The sequence below is a fragment of the Cupressus sempervirens genome, chromosome 3, assembly GCF_028749045.1.
Source record: "Cupressus sempervirens isolate cs-2001-9-10 chromosome 3, ASM2874904v1, whole genome shotgun sequence".
NCBI classification, from domain to species: domain Eukaryota; kingdom Viridiplantae; phylum Streptophyta; class Pinopsida; order Cupressales; family Cupressaceae; genus Cupressus; species Cupressus sempervirens.
This window is the reverse complement of record NC_143120.1, coordinates 355,646,123-355,660,473: the sequence shown is the minus strand read 5'-3', so window position 1 is coordinate 355,660,473 and position 14,351 is coordinate 355,646,123.

Here is a 14,351-nt window from a genome sequence, read left to right as displayed (position 1 = left end):
TGTTAGAGGACTTTACATCATTCACTTGGAATGTCACCTAGTTAGGGTATTTACAAATGAATGTTAGGTCAACCTTAATCCAAAAGATTTTACCCTAGACTAGTACAATGATTAGAAGGTAACAACAAGACTTGACCTGATAACAACTTACAATTCCATTTTTATATTATAGAGCTCTATTTCAAAACTCTATTCTACTAGGCTTTCACACACTTCAACTCTAATAGCTTGTTCACCCTTCAAGCATCCATACCCTTAAGCCTTCATTCTTTTCTTGCCAATGTAGTCTCTTCTCTTAGGTCACATGATGAAGTAATACTATAGACTACTTGTCTTCCTTAGGTTCTCACACATGACAACCTTTGCTTCTTACGAACCATCTCTATAAATAGAGAATTAAGATATTTTATCGTTCATCCTCCATCATCTATTTTAGGGTTAGGTTAGATTAGGTTAGATTCAATGAATCTACCAATCATTTCATTTAATTTCCTTCTAGAAACTTCTTCTTCCATTCTCTTTGAATTTGTCTCAAAATGGTTCATCTTGAATTCTGTGCCACCACCTTATCAAGCTTATCTTCCACATGGTTCACACAATCTAATAAATCAAACTTGTTAGCTCAGATACATCAAATTCTCGATCTTTAGCTCAGATACATCAAATTCTCGATCTTTCTCATAATGTTGACACTCGACACTAATTGGGTTTTGATGCTCGACACATACTACATTTCTTGACATTTACTGTCAAAACACTTGACATGAACTAAAGCTTATTGGTGCTTGGCATCAACTAAAATTTACTCGACTTACACTGTTTCACTAGGCTTACATTGAAATTAACTTTTCTTGGCTCCAACCGATTTTCTAGCTTGGCTTGCACTATCTTTGCTCAACACCTACTATGCATATTGTAAAGCTTGGAAGATGTAATTCATTTAACTTTTTCTTCTAAACTAAATCAGTGTAACCTTTCTTTGCAACCTTAAGTAGATTATCAATCCACCATAATATCATTGTTTTAATTGATCCTTGTACTCATTTTCAATATCATAACTCAACCTTTTCTCTAGGTGCTATTGTTACCTCATTTGATCAAATCCTCTTCATCAATCAAACAACTGATAGTACTTAAATAGTACAAGCAATTTTCTTACCAGCAAGTAATAGGTTTGACATAAGTGACAAAACAATGATTCAAACACATTATTGTGCTTGTATCAATCTACTTTCAAGAATAATGTTTGGATCAAATATATGTCATACATCAAATACAAAATGTCATATATACATAAAATGTATGTTGAATATCTCCACTAACATAAAATACAAGATATATGTCCACTAATGCCTATACATGTGTGTCTATCCATATATCTTCTTCTTCCCACAAGGGGAATGAAATAAATCCCTAGAGGTCTTCGGTCGTTGCATTAAGGGACATGATGGGGATGGTGGGGTCTTCCTCACATGCTCACTCATCCCCTTTTTTAGGCTCCTTTTTGACTGAAGATGATACAAATAAAGTAGATATAAATAAATAATTATTATATATTGAAATAAAATATATGTACACAAAAAAATTAATTAATTTCTTTCTGCCATCAAATATTTACTCTGCACATCCACCTCAAAGGCTCATAGATGATTGGGAGTGACAAGGCCCTACAAAAATTAAATCAATATAATCAGTCAATCATGCTTATAAATACCATTTTAAATTTCAATACTAAATATTATAAATAACAACTAAAACTATGAAAACTCTTTCATACCTCGATCAATGGCTATGAACTAGCGATCGTGGCAACAACTCCATGATCAATGGACTGGCGAAGATGAGGAGGAGTCTCAGATGTCAAGAACTACAAATTATATAATATGATTTACATGTAACATGAAACATGAAACAAATGTACCTCTATGAATCTTGTATCATGCCTAGGCTCAGAGTCCCTTGTGAATGTTGATGGTCTAGTAGAGAACTAATGTACATGGATAATTTCTTTTCAATTTTTCATATGATTAATTAATAAATATATGTATAAATTTAATTATTAAATTTATACATACCTCTTGAGTCATTGACAAGATGTAAAATGGGGTCAAGGAATCTGTACTAGGGCCATCAACAGTCCTACCTTGAATTTTGAACAATGTCAAGACACATTAATTAATTAGTCATTCACTATACATAAGAAATGTGATCAAATTAGTTTATTATAATTGTAATTTACCTACCTATCAATGCCAAATGTGTCACTTAGAAGCTCATTAGTGAATAGCCCATCATCCATATTGTCTCAAACATGACTACCAAATGTGCATAAGGATCCACATTATGTGCGCATGTGACTAGGACACAAAGAAGGCTCCTCTTTAACTAACTAATTGGCACAATGAATGAGGGTCTGTGTTGAAGCATTGATAATCCCTAGAGTATTGATCTCTAAATGTTCCTTCACAACTAAAGGAATAATCACATGCTCACCCTATGGCTTAGCAATAAATGCCCTAACTACATTAGGGTCACGACATGCCTCTAGCCTCTCAAATGATGACCCCCAACCTCAACTTTGAGACTATAACATATCAAAATAATTAGAGATCTCTCCAAGGAAAAATTCAAAATACAATTTCTTTAAGAAATACATTGGAATCTCATGATTACTATAGGGAGGGGCATTAAAGACCATCCACCATCTATCCCAAAATTTATTTTTAATATCATCATTTATGCACCAATGGGTGGGGAACCTTTTAGTTGTATGTTTAACAATGTCTTTTCCTCCATGCTTTTCAAACAATGAACATATGCTACTTTTTTCTATGTCCTCTTTTGTTACATCTTTATAGTATAATTTTCTTGTATAATATCTTCTTTGTTTTCCTCTCTTAACATGCCAAATATCTAACTAACCACTAACAAAAGCTACATGGATCATAATGGACTCAAGGGAGGATGCCAATTGTGCTCTCATAGGATTAGTTTTATCCTACAAGATTTCAACTTACCAATAATTACTTCTAATTATTTTTTCCTTCTTTGTATTTCAATTATTATGTTCTCTTGGGTGCAAGGAGAAGGTCTTTCAATCAGTTGAGGTTGTAGAATTTCTTACTCTTCTTATGGAGGGTTTTGATTTTGATCTCGTGGAGTGTTTTCATTTTGATTTTGTTGATTAGGCTAGTATTTGGTGGTTGATTGTTCACATTTCTTGATAAGAAACCAATTTCATTTTAAATAAATAAACAAATTTGAGGCAAAACTAAAAAAACATACAAAACAATGCAAAACATACAAAATAATGCAAAACATACTTGATGATCACATTCTTGATTTTTGGCAACTAGGAGCCATTTTGACAAGGAGAATGACAAAATTCTTCAAATTCCACAAACTATGTGGGCACTATTGAGGGGAAAGAAGAAACCAATAGAAATAAATAAGGGAAAATGGAATGAGCCATGGTTTTATAGCCCATTTATAAATTTTTTAAAAAGCTCGTATGCACTTTAGCTTGGGCTCAACAAGCCCTAGGGCTTGTGGAGCCCAAGCCAAAGAACATGCACACTTTTAGAAATTTGAGTTGTGTGTCATATTTTTGGCACCAGAACTTGGTGCATTCACTCTCATATTAGTTATTGGTAATGGGTTGAATGTGGGGCAAATTAGCTAAAAGAAACTTATCATCATGGGATACAAGAATATGTTGAATGAAAGGTACGAAACAAATAAAGCATGTCATATGCTTTGAAATGATAGTTGGATACATATGCATGAAAAGATCTTATAGGGGATCAATTTGACTCATTTTTCAAAATGGTACTCAAAATTACAGTTTCAATTTTAAATCCTAATAGTGGTTCTATTTGGAGATGCATGCCCCTTGTCGGCATGGAAAGGATTTAGATCTCTGGAAGAAATAGACCACTCTAAAGTTTTTTCTCAAACAACTTTATCGGAAGCAAGAAATCTAGTCCTAAATTATATAAACTATCACCCCATGCCACCAAACTTCAAAAAAACTTCTTAGCTTTATCATATATTTCATTTTGATGAGGTAAGATGAGAATATTACTTCCACCAATTTCACCAATCAAATTATCATTTACAATCATCTCATTTGGTAAAAATAATTCTACATATTCACTTTCATAATGCATATAAAAACTAGAATCAATGCCTACAACTTGCTCATTATGAAAGGGTAAATCAACATGCTCATAGAAACTAGAATAAAATTGAAAATCTTCATCCACATATGACTGATGCATGCTATCAATGGGAAACACAATGGTTTCATACTCTACTTCAATTAAAGAGTCATATATGCCATGGATTTGCAAGTCACCTCATGTAAGTGGGTGTGAATTTTTTTAAAAATCTGATTTCTCCTCTTTTATAGTCCTATTACTCATCCAATCAGATTTGTCATATGATAAAACTTATTCACACTCAAACAATAGATTAGTTACCAAGTTTGAAAAACTATCATGAAAGTGCTGCCATATAATATGTTGATCATAATCATAGTCTTCATCAAAAAACTTGTTAGAGTGAAATTTGAACTCATAAAACTTATCATTACAAGATTCATTGGCACATAAAGAAAACTTAGACTTAGAATCACAACTTCCAGCCCTTTCCTCTTTTTCATATCAATAATCAAAACCAATTTTAGTATCATCAGCATGAAAAGAATCTAAAAAAGTACTGAATTTCTCTCTAATAGTATTCTCCACATAAGACAAGCCATCATGTGTATTGGTACTTGAGAAAATATCATATAAAGCTCCAAAATTTGACAAAGAATGTTTTGATTTTGTACCACTTTCAAAATCAAACCTTAGGAAAAGGACTTCATCTTGAGAAGAAAAATAAAAAGGGAAAATTAGATCATCCTTAAAAACATTTGCATAGCTTTTAAGATCACAAGCTAATAGTTCTAAAATTTCATCAACATTCAATAAGACTTCAGGGTATGTGTAGGATCATGGTCAACCAAACTAGGGCCTTAAGTGGCAGTGAAAAATCAACAAATCAGGGTTATGTCAACTTGACACATAATTTTAAAGTTCTTATGGAATTTATATCAAAAAGTTGTAAGAAAATAATCTATAGAAAATTGAATGTAGTTTCTAAACTACTAGGCCTTATCAGGAGAAAATAATAATTGATTGGTCAAAAGTTTGAATTTTAATGCAATACTACAAAAATTTTAGGGCAAAAATAAAAGTAGGTGTATGTCTAACCACCTTAATCAAAGTCAAATGATAATATTTTTTTAATATAATTATAGATATGAAAAGTAGACTCATGCTCGGATGTGACGCATATTTTTTGTTATTTTTATTCCAAATAAATAATTAAATATGAATTTTCTACCAAAACTTTTTTAGAAAAAAAAAGTCCCATGTCTAACCACCTTAACTAATAGAAAATTTGATCTAATTTATTATTATTATTTTCTTCTTATACTAGGCGAAGCATAGAATGTGACGCAACTTTTAGATTTAAAAAATGTTATACCATTTGAAAGTTATAGCTATTTTTCAATTAGTATGTCAATCAACACTTTACAATAATCTTCATTGATAATTAACTAATAAATACTTATCAAACTCAGAATTTGACAGAAACTATATTGATGGAGTCTCGAGAGCAATATTAAAAAATCCTTTTCATTTCATTCAATTTTGATCAAAATAACATTGTCAGACAGCTACCCGAAGTCTGAGTATCACTAAAACCCTCTTCAAACACGTCTTTTGGGTTGATCGAGAAGGGTTTGTAAATACCAAGCCTAATCGGATATTCAATTTCAGATCAGATATCTAGTATGGCTTGGTGAATTTTGCTAGGAAATTTGAAATCACAAACCATTTTGGAGGGAAAATTGGGTTTAAGAGTTATAGCTTATTGTTTATAAATTATTTCAGTTATATTACTATGTAAAGATGTATTTTAATATATTATATATATATACTAATGTAATGTAAAGATATAAGATATAATCTATTAATATATAATAATATATTACGTTATTCTTATTATAATCTATAAATATAATTTATATTATTATTATTTTTAATAATATAATAACGTAATGTATATATTATATATATATATATATATATATATAATATGTATTATATATTATTATATTAATATGTATGTTATTAATATATATATATATATAATAATGCAATATTTTCATTAAATATAATATATGTATAATAACGTAACATATCATATAATAATATATATTAATAACATATATATATTACATTATTATATATATTAAAATAATAATATTAATATAATAATATATAATACATATTATATTTAATGAAAATATTACGTTATTATATATATTAATAACATACAAATTAACATGTATAATAAGAGCGATTCTCATATGTCCCTAGGGGTCCTAGGGACATATGTCATCATGTAATGGGTCAAAGGGGGTGATAGGTCAACCTATGACCCCCTTTGACCCATATGAAAAATTTTAATATGTCCCTAAGGGTCCTAGGACCCCCAAGGACATATGTCGTCATTTAATGGGTTGTGGGGGGTCATAGGTCACCCTATGACCCACTTTGACCCATATTAACAATTCTAATATGTCCTTAGGGGTCCTAGGACCCCTAAGGACATATGTCATTATTTAATGGACCCATAAGAATGAAATATGTCCCTAGGGGCCCTGGGACCCCTGGGGACATATGTCATCATGTAATGTGTCGAAGGGGGTCATAGGTCAACCTATGACCCCCTATGATCCATAAGAGTGATTCTCATATGTTCCTAGGGGTCCTAGGGACATATGTCATCATGTAATGGGTCAAAGGGGGTGATAGGTAAACCTATGACCCCCTTTGACCCATATGAACGATTATAATGTCCCTAGGTGTCCTGGGACCCCTAGGGACATATTAGAATTGTTCATATGGGTCAAAGGGGGTCATAGGGTGACCTATGACCCCCTTTGACCCATTAAATGATGACATATGTCCCTAGAGGTCCTAGGACCCCTAGGGACAATTAGAATTGTTCATATGGGTCAAAGGGGGTCATAGGGTGACCTATGACCCTCTTTGACCCATTAAATAATGACATATGTCCCTAGGGGTCCAAGGACCCCTAGGGACATATTAGAATTGTTCATATGGGTCAAAGGGGGTCATAGTGTCACCTATAACCCCCTTTGACCCATTAAATGATGACATATGTCATTAGTACATTTGGGTTTATTTTTCTACCTTTATTGGTCAAATTTTTGACCCAATTTTTGACCAACTTTCGATCAACTTCGACCAACCCGTTGGTTGATATTTTTTTGGTCAAAATTTTCATCAACTCACTGGTTGGTCAAAATTTTGACCAATCTATTGGTCAAAAAGCTACCAAAGCCATTGTGTGGGTTGAAACAGGAATTGGTTGAAATTTCATCCAACAAAGGTAGAAAAATATTTGCACGTTGGTGGAAATTTTGACCAACAAAAGTGGAAAAAAAATTTAGGCATTGGTGGAAAATTTTGACCAACAAAGGTGGAAAAAAATTTAGATGTTTGTGGAAATTTCAACCAATGAAGGTGGAAATTTTGACCAACAAAGGTGGAAAAAAAATTTAGACGTTGGTGGAAATTTTGACCAATGAAGGTGGAAATTTTGACCAACAAAGGTGGGAAAAAAATTTAGGTGTTGGTGGAAATTGCGACCAATGAAGGTGGAAATTTTGACCAACAAAGGTGGAAAAAAAATTTAGGCGTTGGTGGAAATTTTAACCAATGAAGGTGGAAATTTCGACCAACAAAGGTAGAAAAAAATTTAGGCATTGGTGGAAATTTCAACCAATGAAGGTGGAAATTTCAACCAACAAAGCTAGAAAAAAATTTAAGCGTTGGTCGAAATTTCCACCAACAGCTAGGTGTAAATTTTTTTCAGGCATTCTATAAAATAGTTCACATGTCTTGCTTATGATATAACATTGTACATGCATCCTACACTCTCTCATCCAGTTGATGATGGATTATGCAAAGTGATCTAAAACCATGATTCTAAAAAACACACAATCAAATCCAAAATGAACTTGCACTACAAATGGATTGTGGAAATTTGATATTGTTAATTTTGCATGCATGTCTACTAGGAAAAATATATGTTTAAGTTGTGATTGTCCTGGTAGACATGCATACAATTTTACCAATATCAGATTTTCACAATCCATTTGTAGTGCAAGTTCATTTTGGATTTGATTGTGTGTTTTTTAGCATCATGGTTTCAGAGGACTCTGTGTAATCCATCATTAGTTAGATGAAAGAGTGCAGGATGCATGCAAAATGTCATATCATATGCAAGGCATGTGAACTGTTTTATAGAATGCCTGAAAAACACTGATAGTAACTAATATGAAGAATACATAATTAGTTATATGATTAAGAAAAATCATGTACCAGTGAGTTGGTCGAAATTTCAACCAAAAAAATTTTGACCAATGGGTTGGTCGAATTTGGTCAAAATTTGGGTCAAAAATTTGACCAATAAAGGTCAAAAAATGAACCCAAATGTACTAGTGCAAGTATGCTTGCCAAGTTGACTCTTTGAGTTTAGTCATCAAGTTACTCCACCAAAGTGCCTCATCAAGGTTAGTTATTAGGTTCACTCATCAAGCTTGCTCACCAAGTCAGCTCGCCATGTCACATCTCTAAGTGTCCTCGCTAAGTCGGCTCGCCAACTTGCCCTACCAAGTTGCTACTTTAAGCCTACTCACCATGTTAGATCGCCAGACTGGCTCCCCAAGTCAGCTTGCCAAGTTGACAATTGAAGTACGCTCACCAAGTCGACTCTCTAAGTTCACTCACCAAGTCCACCCCCTAAGCCAACTCTCCAGGTTAGCTCACCAAGTCACCCCCACTTGCCCCACCAACTTGCCACTTTAAGTCGACTTGCCATGTCAGCTCGCCAGGACGACTCCCCTAATATGAACTCCTTATATAGAAATAAATTTTATAATCAAAATCTACAAATCAAATGTATTTGTTCATTGACATTTTTTCATTTTAAAGTTAATACTAGCACCACCTTTGATTGAAGATAACCACGAAATGTTTGTTGAATGACCATAGTCACATGTGTTATTGGATGAATGGCTTCCTCTCCACCAGCTTCATCAAGGCATATTGACTGCATAGTATCAACTGCAAATCTAAAAGGAAAAAGAAAAACAAGATATCAATCTGCGTTTGCGCACACACATGCGAGCATGCATGCATGTGCCATGTAAGTATATTTAAGCACATCAATGGAGATTATTTTTTGTGTGCACATAATTTGTAGCATATCCTTAAATACTCCTTTCTATGAGTATTTCTATCTTGATATATGTCAGTATGATTTAAAAATTGAAAGACTCTAAGCACTTTGCAATTCATGTTACCTCAAAAACTCATGAGCATCTTCCTGTTTTCAATATCCAAGGTGATTGCCAATGTTTTTAATTCTAGAAAGTATTCTAATTGGTGATAAGGCACCATCTCCTCCTCTCACCCTCAAGACAAGAAACTCAAGCTCACACATGAAGCATCAGTCTTTCTTTTGACCTAATCAGACCCAACAAATAGTATAGGTTATTATTTTTGCAAGCCATAACTAATATTGCAATGCCTGTGTCTAAGGATAAATCTACTAAGAAATGATAACATATATTTTTGAGAATGTGATCCATGGAGTAGATAGGCTGCAAGAGGTTTTGTGTATATCAGGCACTGAAGCACCATGTTAGTAAAGAAACTGCTAATAGACTAGTGGAAAGGGAAAAATCATGAATAACAATCTACCCAAAAACTAATTCTTTATGTTTAAAAATTACAAGAATTCATAAACAAGATGTACCCTAACCCCTCCCCAAATTGAACCTACAATTTAACCTATTATACTTATATTTCAATGTAAACGACACAAGATTATAAATCAACTCATGAAGATGTTATCATTCTACCATTGTGAACTTTGAGATTGGTTTTTCTAATAGTCATGTGGATTTCCATAGACCATAAAACAAGAGGGAAAAGCATGTGCTCTTAGATAGAATAAAATGTTGGCTCATACTTGTCTTCCAAATTCCAATTCCAATGGACAAAGTCACCAACACAGATATTATGCTAAGTTATTGATAATAGATTCTAATGCATACATTCAAATGGAAAATATGAAAATAAACAAGTGGAACAGCCTCAGTTATTTACCTTTGGGAACACCCAGTTTAGGGAAAACTCTAGTGCATGTTCTTGCTCTGTTGCCTACGTACCTTTCTATGCAATAGTGTTCTCTCTCACATGTGGGGGCAGGGGAGACAAGGAGGCTCCTTTTTTGTCTCCTTGGCTATGAAATAGTTCTACAACACCCTACCCCCCCCTCTCTCTATGCAATAGTTCAAAGGTATAATCCACATTTGAAATGTGGAAAGTTACCAAATTTATTCTAGTTTACTTTCTTTTGTTCTTTTTCATGTAATAGGAGACCCTATAGTAATGGAGTTGTGTTTCCCTAGCACACAATCTAATTCATCATTCAATGCAAGACCCTAACCAAGAAGCTCCTCGTCCCTACATTAAATTTGAAATAAAGGTGAACCAACTAGATAATGGGCTAATAAAACATACTTTATTGCTAGTGAGAAGCATTAAAAACTAGTTCACTTTGCATTTGTAACCTTGGGCAGGGTCTTAGCAACATGCTCGCATTGAACCTTTGATGTAAATGAGAAGTACACAAGCTCACAACCCTCAAGAAGGCTTTCTTAGGTAAGAAGTTTCTGACTAGACACAAATCCTCACTAATAATGCTACTATGATTTTCTTATTTAAATCCAAACAAAGTTGTATTATCTTGGGTAGAGGAGACTACTATTTTTTGTGGTTAAGGATCATTTAGGTCAGTAGAATCACATGCAAACTGGATGTGACATTGTAGTAAGCAAACTATAATAAGAGCTAGGAGCTTGCCTAGTGATCAAGGCTTGAGACTGGACACTGCATGACGTATTTGTAGGCATTTGAGTCTCAAGCATCACCAGCTCAAAATCAAACTGAAAAGGAAACTTGGAAAATAAAACTAAATAAAAATAGTATTCTTGAGTAAGCATCAACATTGTATGAACAATACCATTACAATGCACTATACTTGGTACAAATATATTGTTGGTTGAGTATAAAGAACATTGGTGGTGAATTCAAGTCCAAGCTGCAAAAGAAAAGACATTTACACAAAAACTAAGCAACCCTGTCTAGCAAGAAAAGATATATAGTGATTTCAGACTGAAATTACAAATTGATGCTAAAAAACTTAAACCATAAGAATTGTTCTATAGAATAATAAAGAAGAAAGATGAAGAATCAAACACCTAAAGGATAAATGTTGATGCAGCTTTAGAAAGATCGTCCGAAAGACATCATATGGTCAGGCTAAAGGAGCTTTGAGATTCATTACTACACTCAGAATGGGCTCATCTTCAATCTTCTGAAGACAAAAGATGAGCCCATTCCTAAGTGTAGTAATAAATCTCATATAATGCAACAAAGAAATAACAGCAATGAGAGTAACCATGCCATCTCTTAGCATTCTCAGTATTTCCATTGGCACATAAAGAATTGGGCTACATTTCACAATGCTAAAACCTTGAGTAAAATTCACTGTGGGAAGAAGCAAGTTATGTTTCCTTGGCAGTTATTAGCTAGCAATCATTTCATATAACATCTTATAAAAGAATTCCTAAAGCTAACCACATTTTGAAATGAGATAACAACTGATATATATCATTTCAAACTCAATTTATTCCTATTTGTGCATAAAAAATTTGCATAAAATGCCAAGCAACCCCACTACTTTAATATCAACATTTTCTCAGCCAAAACCCAAAAAAGCTTACCTGCAAAGTAGTCTTGTTGTTGGTACATATAAACTAAAGTCTAAAGGATACAATGTTAGAACAGCTTTAGAAACATCATCTGAAGGACATGATATGCTCACGCTGAAGGAGCTTTGAGGTTCATTACTATAGTCTAGAATGGGCTCATATTCAATCTTCTAAAGATTGAAGATGAGCCCATTCCTGAGTGTACTAATGAATCTATAACCTTGACACCCATCTCTTTGTAGAGTTGCACATAGGCTTCAAAATACTAATGACACAATTCATTTGTCCATACTATTGGAGCAAAAATACTACTATAGAATCCAAAAAAGTTAGGCCAAATAGGTAGATTACAGAATCATGAAATTGTGAACCATTACACACACACAAGAAGAATAGTACCTTGAAGCACTACTAATCAAATCCTCATTAACAAGTGGGCAACTTAAAAAAATCAAGCATGTCGACTCTGAGAGGTCTTGATTTGTTTACCCCAAACTTAAATTAGATAATTTTCATCATAAAAATTGAAATATCTGTATCTTTCAAACAAAATTGAAGAAATCTAAAAACATAATACTGATGAAAATTGTACCTGGAGATAGGTTGCCATTCTCTTAATGTTCTCAATGTATTCAGTAAGTGGTACATGAGGACCTAATCCTGAGGGGTGAGGATCCAAAGAATCATTTCCACCGAAATACACTGATTAAAAAGGCATGTTGAACTGCATCCTGGGTGAGCCAAAGCAATAAATATATTAGATTGAGAATATACAACATTTGCATATAAAGCAGTTGCAACACCAATCTCATAAAACCTATAAGGCAAGCATGAATCTCATAATCATAGGTAGTGTTACTATTTACAGCCATTGAATAAATATGATGACAACATATAATATTTATGAATATATCAAACTCCACAAAATACTATACAGTAAAAAGAAATAATAAAATAACTGTTAGTCCTTTCCCATTATCTTTTTTCCAATAGTTCCAACAAATGCGTGTAGTTATGATTAATCTAGGCAAGACCTGCCGTAAATTGCCTAATGGAGATCACACAAATCTGATATATAATTTGATAGCTATAACATATGATCCATGAGAGAAATTTAGCTTAAAAGATGAACTTTCTAAGACTTCTATAAACTGAAGTTTGAGGATCCATGTAGTATCCATGGAAATATGTTTGTAAAACTACTGTATTACAACTGGCACAAATTCATAGTAAAAAAATTAGAAAGGAACTTGAAGAACATACTAACCACTCATCTTCATCATGTTGTCTAGATGAATAGCTTCAATAGCCATATATTGAGATAAGTGACTTTAATTGGCTAAATAACTGAAGATTTGTACCTCGACAAGTACCCCACATTTTTCCTACACTACCGGTCTGCTATGAAACATAGACGTACTTCCTGTGGGTTGTATCTAAGTATGCTCACCAAGTTGACTCTTTGAGTTTGGTCATCAAGTCACCCCACCAAAGTGCCTTGTCAAGGTCAGTCTTGAGGTTTGCTCATCAAGCTTGCTCACCAAGTCAGCTCACCATGTTGTGTCTCTAAGTGGCCTCACTAAGTCGGCTCGCCAACTTGCCCCACCAAGTTGCCACTTTAAGCCCACTCACCATGTTTAATTTTGAAAATAACGTCTAGTTACCAAAAATTGACATATTATGTCAATGATTAAATGGAAAATAGAGTAAGAAGGTCTAGAAAATACCTTTTGTCCTCCTACTACTTTGATACTATGTAGACCAAAAAATTTAGTGATCAATGTGCTTTGATAAGTATGAACATGATTATAGTAATTTGATAGCATACGAAGAAGTACCTGCAAAATGGTCACACTGGTAAACAATGAAGAAAATAAAAACAATAGGATGCCAAAACCCTATGGAACATTAAGGCAAACTGAGGAATCCCACAATATAAAATTTGTGTACCTTACAACTAGCATTAGTTGGCTACCACACCTAAATGTATAGCTTAAAGGACTCATTTAGTTGCAACTAGCATCTTAAGATACAAAGATGCATCAATTTTCAAGGATGCTGACAAAAATCGCCAAATAAACGAAGAACAATAACTCCCACTTTCTTTGCCTAATTGCAAAAATTGCATAGATGAGACTAAATTAGTATGCATGGTGTTTAAAATGTAAATCTCTTGTACACCCAAAACCAAGTGTGGCAAATTCAAAATTTTGTGAATCCAATATGTCTAGGGACAAACACACAAACTCAACAGTATATTTCAATATAGTCTTCTTCAATAACAAGAAATTGACTAAAAATAAATACACATTTTAAAATCATATTGTTTTCATCATTCAAATATTACACATATACATTTTTCATTCTCTTGTTAGTCTGACTCTAAATTTCTTGTTAGCAAAATCAATAAACATTACAAGGC